We start from the raw sequence: 14,640 nt of genomic DNA, 5'->3' as shown, positions 1-14,640 counted from the left end.
GCTGTCCTGGCCCTGAATCCGGAGAGTCGGCTTCTCTGATTGGCTTAGAGCACAAACGCAGGCGAGCGCTGCCTGAGACGCGCTCTTTGATTGGATTTGAAACGAACAGCAGAACACGAAATAAAGAGGCCTTCCGTCATTGGGCCATCGTGCGAATCTCCTTTTGGCTTCTCCGCCGACTGAATTAGCGTCTCAGGATCTCGGTCATGAGTCTTAAATCTGGGCCTGTCAATTCGCCCCGGCGTTACTCGTCTCTAGACGAGGCACGGAGTTTACAGAGTTCAACCAATCACATAAGGCCGAGATCGGGTTGCCAGGCAGGTTATGCTAATGAGGCCCCGCCTTTTATGCTGCTCCCACTCTGCGGCGGGAAGAACCACCTGGAGGTGGCGGGGGGGGTTTGATTTCCATCACCCCTAGGGAGAGAGGATCGGGGACCCGCTGATCTCCCAGCTCCCCTCACCCAACGTCGTGTAAGTACCTAAAGGATTAGGGGAACCGGATAAGCCAGCGTCCAGAGTACCCCATCGACTGGGAGGGTGTTTCGTCTTTGCTTAGTCCCACCCAAAATGGCGCCAAGCTCTTTCCGCGTCTCAGAGCCCGGTCGGGGCCAACCGACCGCGGACCCGGGTGGGGGGGGACTTGATGGTGGTGGTGGGGGGGGGGGAGAAATCCCGGCGGCACCGCCCGATGGTACAGTCCAGCCGGGGCTGGGACGAGGCACCTCACTCGGGGTGGGGGGTCAAACCATCTGCACCTTCCAAGGGGAAAGGGGCGAGATCTGCTCTCGGAGCCCTCCTGGCGCTGCGATCGGCCATGGCTCCGGCGCCTCTTCGCCCTGCCTTCCCCGCGCGCGGCCTCCCCCGTGCGACCCCCGAGCGGCTCGCACGCTCGGCCGGCCGCGCGCACCTCTCCTCCCCTGCCCGCGTTGGTTGGGCCGGGACGGCAGTTGGGCGCCCTGCGCGCTCCTGCGGCGGCGGTTGCCGGGCGCTCGGGGTGCGGCGGGCCGTCTCGGCCGGCGGGCGCGGGGGCGGCGGGCTCCGTGGATCGGGCACCCTGCTTTGTCTCGGGAGGCTGCGCCGCCGTCCTGCCGTGGATCGCTAGTGTCCCCAGGACCCGGCGAGGCCCCGCTCGGACGGCGTGGGGGTGGCCGGCGTGGGTCGGTCGTGGAGGACGGTGTCCGTGGTGGGCAGGGCGCGGGCCGAGGTCCACGTGCGCTCGGGGTCGAGCCCGAGGCATCTGGGGAGCTGGTTGGTGATTCCAGCTGACCGTCTGCTTTCCTTAAGCACTTTTGAACCTGCGGCCTCGTATCAGGTCCTCCACCAAATAGAGCGAATGCAGCGCTCTGGAATCGCGGGCGTGCGTGCCTGCCTGCCTTGCCTTTCCTGGCGGATTGGTGGGTTTCGGTCCATTTTCAGTCAGTGTCTGCCTACGTCTAAGCATGAGCCAGTTCTGGGTCTGAACCCGAGGGTTCGGCGCCTGGGCCGTCCCACCCACCCCGGCCCTGTGCCGTCTGCGCCTGTTCAAATCTGGCCTGGCTCATCGTCTCCAAAAGGTCTTGAAACTCAAAAGCAATCTTCGTTAAAAACAGAATTGCTCGTGACAGTTTGCGGCCTCTGGGTCAGACCCACTGCTTCGTTTCTTTTTACACCTTTTGCTGGAAGCTCTTTGAGGGCAGGAAGATACGCGGCGTGCCCCGGGTACCCTCCCACACACTCCTCCCAAGGCCCTGCAGCCGCTTCCACGTTGAGGAGCCGTGCTTACATGATGCTGTAGAATTGAAAAAGCAAAATTAAGAAAAAAGCTGGGCTGGGGCAAAGCTATCCTTAAAGCAGCTTTGATTCAATCTAATGTTTACAAAGTAACCTCTGTGTTTTTAAATGAAGTGAAATTGACATAAAGTGAAGTTTCATAGTAGATGCACATTTAAAAATTTGAACCAAGACTTTTTTTTTTTCACTTTGTAACTCATATTTATTCCTTGAGCACCCATTCTTGGCTCTGTTCTTTGTTTTGCAAGAGAGTTAAACTGCTATCTGCTTTTCTGAATAAGCCATTTTTCCCTAATGTTTTGCAGTATGCCCCACCTCGCGATGTGTCCATCGAGTATGTATTGTAGATAAGGCTGCAAATAAGGCGAAGCTCAGGTCTTCAAGGCCCTCAGTACTTTTTAAGATATTACGGTGGTATAAAGGATAGTGTATCAATCTAGTGTAATCCTAAATTCGTTGGCACTGCCTCAACCTCCACGTGTCTGAAATTTTTTTTTTTCTAGTTTTAACAGTAAGACATGATCATTGTAGAAAATAGAGAAATAGTATATAAAAAGTAAAAATTAACCTGAAGTTCAATTACTGTAGATAGTTTCTACTAGTTTTTTGGTTACTTCAAATCTTTTGTGTGTGCATAGAAAATGTTTTTACAAATTTGTCATCATGATATGTGGTTTTCATATCTAGTATTTGGGGGGGTTTGTTTACTTATTATTTTTCTCTTTTAAAAATGTAGATAGTTGCCTAATGATTTCACTGATGATTTGCCATTTTCAGTAGTTTTTCCCCATTATTTGAAGGGGGCATCATGAAATCCTCTGAACTGAAGGAATTAGGAAATTTGGATCATTCTGTTTTTCACAGGTAGAATTTATTGATTGCTGTTTAAATTTATCATAGGTAACTTCATGAAATAGGTTTCTGAGTAGTAAGTGGAATTGTTTAAGGAGTTGAGAAATACTATACTGTAATTTTGGTTTCCTTAGTAAGCTTACGTGTTAAACTGGTGAACACATGGTAACTGCATAATTTCGTTTGGTACAAATGATAAACACCCTGTCATTCCAATGTTGGATTTGTTTAGCCAAAGTTTGTTCTAAAATAGGATACTGATGTACTTTGACCTATGCCCAGCAAAATACAGTCTTTCCCAAGGACTTCAGTCCTGGAGAGTGGCAGACACACCCTGTCCAGCCATTTGTATGATTTTCACAAGCAGAATTTATTGGTTACTGTTTAAATTTGTCATAGGTGCTCTAGTAGATTAGCAGTATTGGTCTGGTGACTAAAAAGAGCTGTGAGTTAAGGAAATGCTATGGCCACCTCTTTGTAGAATGGTCCTGCTGGAGTTCTCCTGGGGATTGGGTAGGGACAGGAAGGTGAGAGGGGAGCTTTTCTGACTTTATTATGTTGGTCATTCTCGACCTCTTCCTCTCCCTCTGTGGTCTTATGCTGTTTACATGAATTACTGCTTAAGGGGTGTCTAGCCTGGCTCGTTTTTATTCTGTAAATTGTAAGCTTAGTTCAGGACTTAACGGGGCATCCTGAGCAGTAGCCTTTCCAGTTTTGTCTGCAAAGCAGTTTATTTGCCCTTTCTGTGACACTTGATACATTACTGAAGCATTCTTCCCACTCCCTTTGGAAAGTCCTTTGGTGGCTTCAGGCTTCCCCTTGCCCAGACCTGAGAAGATTTTAAATGTTCAGGTTGTGGACAGCAGCTGCAAGTAGGTTCTTTTTGGATAACTTTGAAATATTTGAAAGAATTGGGGTTGAAGAAATGGAGGGGGAGGAGAGAGACTGTATAGATCCTCCCAAGTTACAGTCATAGCAAGACCAGTTAAAAATGTGGTGAAAACACACGTTATAAAATTATAAAACACTCATTATTGCACATTATAAAACAATAATGTGCAGTGCTTTAATAGCTCCAAACAGAGATTGCTGGAAGGTGAACCTGCCAACAGCCTCTCATTTATCTCAGCATTGGAGCACTGGAGCCGAATCCCCACTTTTCTACGCACATGCTGCACTCTGGCTCTCTGATTGCAGCCACAGTCTCTTCCTGTCTCTCAGACCTGTGCTGTCGGGCCCGGTGGCTAGTGCCGTGTGTGTGTGTGACTTATAGGCCAGATTTTGAGATTTAGTGTAAAAAAATGAAATATTTAAGTTTCTAAAATACTGATTGCATGTCGAAATGATAATATGTTGCCAATCCCATGTTAATAAATAAAATACATTATCGCAATTAATTTGGCCTGTTTGTACTTTAAACAGATGTGGCCACTGTAAGATTTAAAATTATGTTTATGGCTTGCCTGTGTGGCTTTGCCTGATAACAGCAGCCACCTTAGGCTTAGTCCCATGGGGCTGGGGGCTCCCAGGTGGCAGTAAATCATCATACAATGTATTATCTCTTTGTTTCTATAGTTTCAGCCAAAAGATACTGCTTATGGTAGCTGTATCTGATTTCTTTTAGTGCTTTTATGATTGCTCTCACAGAAGCACTATTCTTCTGAAGAATACCTTAATCTTAAAACCACTTCCAGGTAAATGAGTTAACTGTTACTGAATTAATATATTCAATTAATCATTGAACTTAAAATAATGAAATGACATCTGTTAAGCACATAATCCATTAAAGAAAATGTTGAGCTAAGCATAATCAGCTGAATTTTCCCCAGCTTGGCCTGCTACTTACTCATTGATTTTTATAATGGACTATTTTTCAAAGATTTAAGAAATATTTCTCAGAGAAACTTGAAATTGAGAAAATCAAGCTCACGATTTATTTTTTTTTTTCCTGTGATTAAAGAAAAGGCTACAATAGTTTGCTTTTAAGTGTGGAACACTTTGGACCAGCTCGTGGGACAGCTATGCTTTTAACACAGTTGAAAGAATGGTATTCTTTTGGGACTTCCCTGGCAGTCCAGTGGTTAAAACTCTGCTCTTCCATTGCAAGGGGTGTGGGTTCCATCCTTGGTCAGGAAAGGAGGATCCTGCAGGCCAAGTGGCCTGGCCAAAAAAAAAAGGTAGATGAGACACTATACTTAAAAAAAAAAATCATATTTTTATTTGATTTTACTACCTTGTGTGAGGGTTTGATGCAGTGTCCAATTTAACAGCATAGGCCCTGTGGGGCAAAGGAACCTATATTCAGAGCTCAGCTCAATTGACTGGGTGTGATCTTCGGCCCATTAGTTATATTCTGTACACCTTAGTTTCTTTATCAAATTATTAAACTAGTTTCTTAATTATTAATGGGGTGTAGTAGTATCAGACTTCCCAGGTGGCACAGTGGTAAAGAATCTGCCTGCCAATGCAGAGATGCAGGAGACTCGAGTTTGATTCCCTGGGTCGAGACGATCCCCTGGAGAAAAAAATGGCACTGCGCGCCAGTATTCTTGCCTAGGAAATCCTATGAACAGAGGAGCCTGGTGGGCTGCAGTTTATGGCGTCACAGAGAGTCAGGCATGACTGAGCACACACAATATCGTGGAGCAACTATTTGTGCTTATTTCTTGCTTCCTAAATGTGTTGTAAATTCCTAGAAGCTTTGAATATTTTTTTAGCCCCCTTATATAGAATGCGGAGAAGGCAATGGCAACCCACTCCAGTACTCTTGCCTGGAGAATCCCATGGAAGGAGGAGCCTGGTAGGCTGCAGTCCATGGGGTCGCTAGGAGTCGGACATGACTGAGCGACTTCACTTTCACTTTTCACTTTCATGCATTGGAGAAGGAAATGGCAACCCACTCCAGTGTTCTTGCCTGGAGAATCCCAGGGACACGGGAGCCCAGTGGGCTGCCGTCTATGGGGTTGCAGAGAGTTGGACACGACTGAAGTGACTTAGCAGCAGCAGCAGCAGCAGCATATAGAATGCAGTTCAAAAGTGTCTTTTACTTGTGTTGTGCTTAGTCTCTGTGAGAATAAAGGAGTGAATGCAATTAACATAAGACATTAAAGTGAAAAGTGGAATTTTCCTCCCTCTCCTTCACAATTCTTTTGTATGCACGTCTCACCATTTTGTAGGCATTGCTTGAAGGTTTTGCTTGGAGGTTATTTTCTTGGGGGTTATTTTCAGTCTTGCCACAAGCCATCATTATAGGCAAACTTGTTATAATGTTTTTCTGATAGAGGAATAGCTGTAATCCTTTGACTAATTATTGCTTTGTGTTTGACTGACTTTTCAAGTGTCCTTTCTGAGGCACCTGTTTACATTTAATTCTTACTGTGCAGTAGTGACAACAGGGGTTTACAAGTGAAAAAAAAGGAGACATGAGTTTTGTGAATGATAGAAGAGTGGCGGGAGCAAGGTGTCTGGGTTCTCAGTCCCAGGCAGTGGTATGTATAAGATTCAGCCTCTTACTCATCATTTATTCATCTTCTCTTTTATCCTTTTTCTCTTGAAGTTGGTGAATTGAAACTTTTCTGGATTTCAAGTGCTTCATAACTTGATAAACAAGCACCAGTGGCCAATCGCCATTTAGGACACTTGTTTATGTAACACTTAAGTTTTCTCAAGTATGTTTAACCCACTGAAGTAAGGTGTGAAATAACCACAAAGCAATAGTTCTAGAATTAAAACTAAATTATGGAGCAGTAATTGTACTTTGATTAACTTTGTTTCATTTAAAAATTTTAAGAAAGTTGAAAAGAAAAAAACAAAATAAAAAACAAAAAATATGAAATTAAAAAAAAAGAAAAAACAATTTAAGGAAGTTGATCCTTATATATATACATAGTTTTCCCAAACCTTAGAAATCTCACTGAACAATTGTATCTTTTTATACATCATTTAAAAAATCATCTCTTTTTCAGATTTGTGGTTTTTCAACAGTTATAAACTATAGGAGGCATATTTTAATTCTAACAAAATCTTTACATGACTGCTACATAAAAAAATCCAAAACTTTACTTAGTGACTCTAAGTAAACTCTAAATAAATGGAGAGACTGGTTTGAGGACTGGAAGATTTAATATTGTAAAGAATCAATTTTTCGGAAACTGACATGGATTTAATGTAATCCTAGCAAACTGAAAAGCAAAAACTAAACAAGCTAATACATTTTTTGCCAAGGCCTGGAATAAAGCAAGATACTTTCAAAAAAGAAAAAGAAGTTGGAAAAACTTACATTCCAGAGATCAAGAAGAGTTCAATAATTAAGACAGTGAGATCCTGGCATCAGGGTAGAGCGACTGGACACCCCAAGGAGTCCAGAAACAGTCTCTCACACAGTCAAACATTTGATTTATGACCCAGGAGGCATGGCAGATAAAAGGCCAAACAACACAACTTTTAGAAGTTGACATTGAGAACTAAATTCATGACCTCAGTCTAAAGGTGCTCAACCGAACAAGGAATATAATCAAGGAAAATATAATCAAGAAAAATAATCAAGGAAATGCAAATTCTAGCCAGAGTGCTATGTCACGGTGAACCTAAAGTTGGCAACCACATACCTAACTGGAAGTTGGCAATACCAAGTCCCGAAGCTGTTGGGCAATAGGACAGTCAGTCACACCTGGCTGGTAGAAATAGAAACTGGTATGACCACTTAGGAAAACCTTTTGGCATTGCCTGGAAAGTCAAAGACATGCAGACGGCAAAACCCAGCTATTCAACTATTAGAGAAATTCGTATACGCCAGAGAACCCAGACTGGGGTAATTTTCCTGATGTGAGCTGACTGAATTCATATTTGAGGGCTGCTGTGTTCTCTAAACAGGTTAGCTGTATTTTGGCACAATGGTAAATAAATGTTACTTATATTTTCTCCTTCTCTGCTGGATCTTTTAATAATATCCAGTCTGGTCTTCATTTCCTAAAACAGTTGCGTCTGACTCTTTGTAACCCCATGGACTGTAGCCCACCAGGCTCCTCTGTCCATGGAATTCTCTAGGCAGGAATACTAGAGTGGGTAGCCATTCCCTTCTCCAGGAGATCTTCCCGACCTAGGGACTGAACCTGGGTCTCTTGCATTGCAGGCAGGTTCTTTACCATCTGAGCCACCGCTGCTGCTGCTGCTGCTAAGTCACTTCAGTCATGTCCGACTCTGTGCGACCCCATAGATGGCAGCCCACCAGGCTCCCCCGTCCCTGGGATTCTCCAGGCAAGAACACTGGGGAAGCAATAATATCCAGTCTGGTCTTCATTTCCTAAAACAATGCTGGCACAGAATAGGCCTTTAATAAATTTTTTTATGTTTGAAAATTATTATTTGAATTTTTATAGTGAGTACCCTTCACTATAGCTTTGTAGTTGCTTATCCCTGGCTGTTGATTAATTTGCTCAATTAAATCTGTCTGTGGGTTCCAGTTGTCAAGATCAAGATAAAGAACTTGCCTCACATCCAGTATTTTCCCACCACTTTGTACTGAAAAAACACTTTAAGAAATGTTCTGACTTGTACAAGCTATCTCTGAATACCAGGCCAGTGGTGAATGCTGGCTTCCTATGAAGTGAAGTGAAGTGAAAGTCGCTCAGTCGTGTCCGACTGTTTGCGACCCCATGGGCTATACACCCATGGAATTCTCCAGGCCAGAATACTGGAGTGGGTAGCCTTTCCCTTCTCCAGGGGACCTTCCCAACCCAGGGATCAAACCCAGGTCTCTTACATTGCAGGCAGATTGTTTACTGTCTGAGCCACCAGAGAAGCCCAAGAATACTGGAGTGGGTAACCTATCCCTTCTGCATCGGATCTTCCCAACCCAGGAATCAAACCGGGGTCTCTTGTATTGCATGTGGATTCTTTACCAACTGAATCAGCGAAGTCCCACTGGCTTCCTATAATAGTTTTATTAAGATGGAGGAGGTTGAAATTAGAACAGCATATTAATTATATGCCATTAATACAGAGTTTTTATGAAGGCAATAACTGCCTCATCGTGTCATCTGTCTGGGCATACTATTTTGTTACTCAGATGCTTATTTTTGACCATTCCATGTTTCATATTTAACTTTGTGAACAAGGGAGCAAGGCTGAGGAATGAGAATTTGAACACGAACAGTAGGTGAGACCCATATTACGTGTTCACAGGGGGACTGAACTGGATACAGAGGGGATTATTTGGAGCCAGTGTCATCTGGCTTCTTAGCCCTGGGACAGGGCCATGGTCCAGTCTGTTGGAACAAAAGGCTGTGCTTATTTCAGTAGCAGAGCGTCTCATGCAGAGTGAATGGGCAGCCACACTGTCTTCTCTTGTGTTATACACATCATGTTAAATTATGAAACCTGTGCTCTGGAATGATTTCCTCTATGCAATTTCTATACTTTTTTTTTTCTAGTTAAAACATTTTAAAGCACTTGAATTTATTGAGGGAACAGCTTAGTACTTGAGATTATGCCTGTTAACATTACCTAATATTTTACCCTAACCTGGATTTGTGATCATCGAGTCAGTTACCACCTGGAGCCCTCTGTTAAGTGCGGCTTCCAGGGCCCCAGAAGACCCGCCTGCGAGTCTCCTATTTAGTTACTGCGATTGTTGTTTCAGTGAGGAGCTTGCGATATATGGGCCAGATAGCTTTCTGTCTATAGGTGTGCCCGGGCCACAGGCTGTACTTGTACTCTTGCCAGTTCTCTCGAGAACAGATGCTTCTGTTGAGAAAGGGGGCTGGAGGGATTGCGCTCAGAGCTAGGTTATCCACAGTCAGAAAACGTGGATGCTGCATATTATGTGATGAGTCATTCGTATCAGTCTTTCAGTCTTCAGATGTTCCTCGTAGGAGCATACAAAGCTTGTTTCAAATATTTGCGTACAAAGCTTTTTTCAAATATTCCTGGTAAGTACATGGAATGGATTTGCTTGTTATCACGTGGCTGAGGGAAGCTGGAAAATCAAGCGTGCATGAGAGTAATCCGATTGGCAAGGAAGACCACCTGAAGTAACCACCACCAGCCTTTTCAGAATTCTAAGACATTCATACCACAGACGTATTAGAGAAGCTGGTAAGATGCATATTTTGAAGAAGGGTATAAAGATTCTTGCTAAGTTTTTGTTTGTTAATAAAAGATGTCTCTTTTTAAAAGGTGACTTTGGGCACTAATGGTCTGTTTTTCTTTCTTTTTGGCCACAGTGCACAGCTTTCTGCATCTTAGTTCCCTGGCCAGGGATACTGAACCAACTGCCCTTGACGGTGAAAGTTCAGAGTCCTGCCACTAGATTGCCAAGAAATTCCCATGAATAATAATAATTATTATTATTTTGGGGGAAATTGATGCAATTATTTAATTTTTAAAGATTAAATATTTTAAATTTAAATTTAAAACAATTAAAAATTTTTGAATTAAATTATTTAACAGATTTAGTAGATGTAATTCATATGCCATAAAATATACCCATTATAGTTAATTTCTTAGCATATATGCAAAGGTTTGCAGCCATCAATAGAATTTATTTTATTTATTTTCTTTTTTATTTTATTTTTTTCATCAACACAATTTAAATTGAAAACATTTTCAGCACTGCAGAAAGAAGCCCTATATCCATTGGCAGTCACTCCTGCTCACCTGACAACCTCATCTCCAGGGGATATTTCGAACTCTATAGATTTGCCTATTCTGGACATTTCATATTACTGGAATTTACAAGTAATCTTCAGTGTGCATCAGCCATGAATAGTTATTAATATCATGGAGTTGGAATAAGAGTTAAGTGCTCTAATCATTGCCTGTGCTTAGTTGCTCAGTTGTATCCAATTCTTTGCAACCTCAAGGACTGTAGCCCGCCATGCTCCTCTGTCCATGAGATTCTCCAGGAACGAATACTGGAGTGGGTTGCCATTCTCTTCTCCAGGGCATCTTCCTGACACAGGGATCAAACTCAGGTCTCCCTCATTGCAGGTGAATTCTTTACCATCTGAGCCACCAGGAAAGCCCAGTCTTTGCCCAGTGCTTCCGAAAGGCAGTTCCTGGCTTCAGTATAATCAGTCCTTCATATTACTTCTAGAATGCTTCTCCAAAAAAGTGTTATTACCATGATAAAATATGTTGCGTTGGCCACGCCCAGCTGACTTCAGCATCCTCTGGAGAGGTTCATAAACAAAGACACCTACTCTTCCCCTTTACCTTTGCAGTGGAGAGAGTCTGGAATTTCAAGAGTGACACTCTGGAATGTGTCTTTTTTCCTAGGTCCTTAGGTGAATCTGATAAAACCAGTACACGGATGTTGGGAATTGTAATTTTTCACCTTGAAGTCTTAGAGCCCTTCCTTAACTGTGTTTGAGGGTTTTCTCTCTTGTACACACACCAGTCCCTGAGCATAGCCTCAATTTCTGTTGCTTTTGAAACTTTCTCAAGCTGTGTTCATCAGAAATGCCCTTATATTTACTCTAGAAGCAAATATTTTCTTTCTCTATGTCTCTATCTCCCTATATATATTCTTGATGTCTATTACCAAATGGCTTCCTCAAAGGTTAGCATTGATTTAAATGCCCATCTTTTTACTTTCTAAAAAAAAAAACCTTGAACATATTCTGTTGTTCATTCTGTTGATTGATGTGCCAACTTAATTCCTATCCTTTCCTATTTTCTGCTATAAAATAAAAATTTATTCTTTATTAAAAAGAAAAGCAGCTTGTGGTACAATTCGCATAACATACAATTCACTCAGGTAAAGCATACAGTTCCGTGGCTTTAGTGTGTTCACAGTTATACAGCTGTCAACACCATCAATTTTAAAATATTTTCACACTTTCAGAAGAAACTACATCTCTTAGCCATTACCCGCTAACTCCTCATTACACCCCAATCCCTGGCAACCACTTATCCATTTTCTATCTCTATGGATTTGTCTTTTCTGCATATTTCATATGAGTTCAATGTATGGTCCTTTGTGACCAGCTTCTTTCAGTTAGCAAAGTTTTAAAGGTTCATTCTTATTATAGCATGTGTCAGTATTTCTCTCCTTTTGCTGAGTAATATTCCATTATATGGATAGACCGTAGTTTATTCTGTTCAGGTTGTTTCCATGTTATAGCTATCATGAATAATGCTGCTAAGAATGTTCAGGTACAAGTTTTTCTGTGGACCTATGTTTTTATTTCCCTTGGGTTTTTTTTATACCTTGGTGGCAAAGCTCTGGGTCATTTGGTAACTATGTTTAGCCTTAAGAAATCGCGAGACTGTTTTCCAGTGATTGCAGCATTTTACATTCTCCTCAGCGGTGTATGAGGGTTCCAGTTTTCCTACTTACTCACCAACACTTGCTTTTAGCTGTTTCTGTTTCAGAATTTTGAATGAAATTGAGAAGATTAAAGTACACTGCCAAAATGAACATAATAGAAGCTAGAAAATCATTAACAAAGGCAACTTTATGTAGTTAGTTATCAGAAAAGATGTTGCCAGTGTTAAGGATATAGATGAATATTTTGCTGAAGTTGAGGGTACATAAACTATGTTCAGCGGGCTTCCCTGGTAGCTCAACTGGTAAAGAATCTGCCTGCAGTGCAGGAGACCCGGGTTCAATGCCTGGGTTGGGAAGATTCCCTGGAGAAGGGATAGGCCACCCACTCCAGTATTCATGGGCTTCCTTGGTAGCTCAGATGGTAAAGAATCTGCCTGCAATGAGGGAGACCTGGATTTGATCCCTGGGTTGGGAAGATCCCCCTGAAGGAGAGCTTGGCAACCCACTCCAGTATTTTTGCCTGGAGAATCCCCATGGACAGAGGAGTCTGGCAAGCTACAGTCCATGGGGTTGCAAAGAGTTGAACATGACTGAGAGACTAAGCACAAGCTATGTTCAATTAGAATTCTGAAGTTGCAATATGCTGTATATTTTCCTTATGTTCAACTAGAATTCTGAAGCTGCAATATGCTGTGCATTTTCTTAGCTGGGAAAACCTTTACTGTTAGTGGAGAGTTTACGAGTGTGTGAATTGAATTTCTAGAATGTTCTGCTTACACAATAGCAGGTGAAAACCAGGGGTGCTCTTTCCTCTTAACCTTAGGAGTCAACTTGAATTGTTAAGGTGTATGAATAATTAGTATCAGTAATGGGAAAAGACCCTGATGCTAGGAAAGACTGAAGGTAGGAGGTGAAGGGAGTGACAGAGGATGAGATGGTTGGATGGCATCACTGATACAGTGTACGTGAGTTTGAGCAAACTCTGGGAAATAGTGAAGGACAGGAAAGCCTGGCATGCTGTAGTCCATGGGGCTGCAAAGAGTCACACATGACTTAGTGACTGAACAACAATCAGTAACAAGAACAACCACAGCCAAGAACATTTGCCAGTATTTCCTAAGTGTCCACTGGAGAAGGGAATGGCAAACCACTTCAGTATTCCTGGCTTGAGAACCCCATTAACAGTATGAAAAGGCAAAATGATAGGATCCTGAAATATGAACTCCCCAGGTTGGTAGGTGCCCAATATGCTACTGGAGAAAGTGGAGAAATAACTCCAGAAAGAATGAAGAGGTGGAGCCAAAGCAAAAACAATGTCCAGGAGTAGATGTGACTGATGATGGAAGTAAAGTCTGATGCTGTAAAAAACAATATTGCATAGGAACCTGGAATGTTAGGTCCATGAATCACGGTAAATTGGAAGTGGTCAAATAGGGATGGCAAGAGTGACCATTGACATTTAGAAATCAGTGAACTAAAATGTAATGAAATGGGCGAATTTATTTCAGATGACCATTATATCTACTAATGTGGGCAAGAATCCCTTCGAAGAATTGGAGTAGCCCTCATAGTCAGCAAAAGAGTCTGAAATGCAGTACTTGTGGTGCAATCTCAAAAATGACAGAATGATCTCTGTTTGTTTCCAAGGCAAACCATTCAATATCATTGTAATCCAAGTCTATGGCCCAACCAGTAATGCTGGAAAAGCTGAAGTTGAACCATTCTGTGATGACCTATAAGACCTTCTAGAACCAATACCAAAAAAAGATGTCCTTTTCATCATAAGGGACTAGAATGGAAAAGTAGGAAGTCAAGAGATACCTGGAGTAACAGGCAGACTTGGCCCTGGAGTACAAAATGACGTAAGGCAAAGGCTAGCAGTTTTTCCAAGAGAATGGACTGGTCATAGTAAACACCCTCTGCCTACAGCACAGGAGATGAGTCCACATGAACGTCACCAGATAGTTACTACCAAAATCGGATTGATTATATTCTTTGGAGCCAAAGATGGAGAAGCTCTATACAGTCAGCAAAAACAAGACCAGGAGCTGACTGTGACTCAGCTCATGAACTCCTTACTGCCAAATTCAGCCTTAAATTGAAGAAAAATCAAATTCCTTACATTGTATACAGTGGAAGTGACAAATAGATTCAAAGGATTAGATCTGATAGACAGAGTACCAGAAGAATTATGGACAGAGGTTCTTGACATTGTACAGGAGGCAGTGATTGAGACTATCCCCAAGAAAAAGAAATGCAAAAAGTCAAAATGGTTGTCTGAGGAGGCCTTACAAATAGCTGAGAAAAGAAGAGAAGCTAAAGGCAAAGGAGAAAAGCAAAGGTATACCTATCTGAATGCAGGGTTCCAAAGAATAGCAAGGAGAGATAAGAAAGCCTTCCTCAGTGATCCATGCAAAGCAATAGAGGAAAACAATAGAATGAGAAAGACTAGAGAGCTCTTCAAGAAAATGAGATACCAAGGGAACATTTCATGCAAAGATGGGCACAATAAAGGGCAGAAATGGTATGGATCTAACAGAACCAGAAGATATTATGAAAAGGTGGCAAGAATACACAGAAGAACTGTACAAAAAAGATCTTAATGACCCAGATAACCACGATGGTATGATCACTTACCTGGAGTCTGAAGTCAAGTGGGCCTTAGGAAACATTACAATGAACAAAGCTAGTGGAGGTGATGGAATTCCAGTTGAGCTATTTCAAATCCTAAAAGATGATGCTGTG

General features: G+C 42.4%; 1 protein-coding gene across 1 annotated transcript in view; it reads left to right on the top strand.

The window, feature by feature from the left end:
- Positions 1-372: 372 nt before the first annotated feature.
- The window catches only part of PRDM10 (PR/SET domain 10), a 93,370-nt gene continuing 79,102 nt past the window's right edge, over positions 373-14,640 (top strand). The window contains exon 1 of the mRNA XM_040255866.1: positions 373-473. The gene's annotated coding sequence lies outside the window, so the exon portion shown is untranslated. The remainder of the gene's footprint in view (positions 474-14,640) is intronic.

This window comes from Oryx dammah, unplaced genomic scaffold (genome assembly GCF_014754425.2).
Source record: "Oryx dammah isolate SB20612 unplaced genomic scaffold, SCBI_Odam_1.1 HiC_scaffold_15, whole genome shotgun sequence".
Taxonomy (NCBI): Eukaryota; Metazoa; Chordata; class Mammalia; order Artiodactyla; family Bovidae; genus Oryx; species Oryx dammah.
This window is presented reverse-complemented; position numbering and strand designations above follow the sequence as displayed.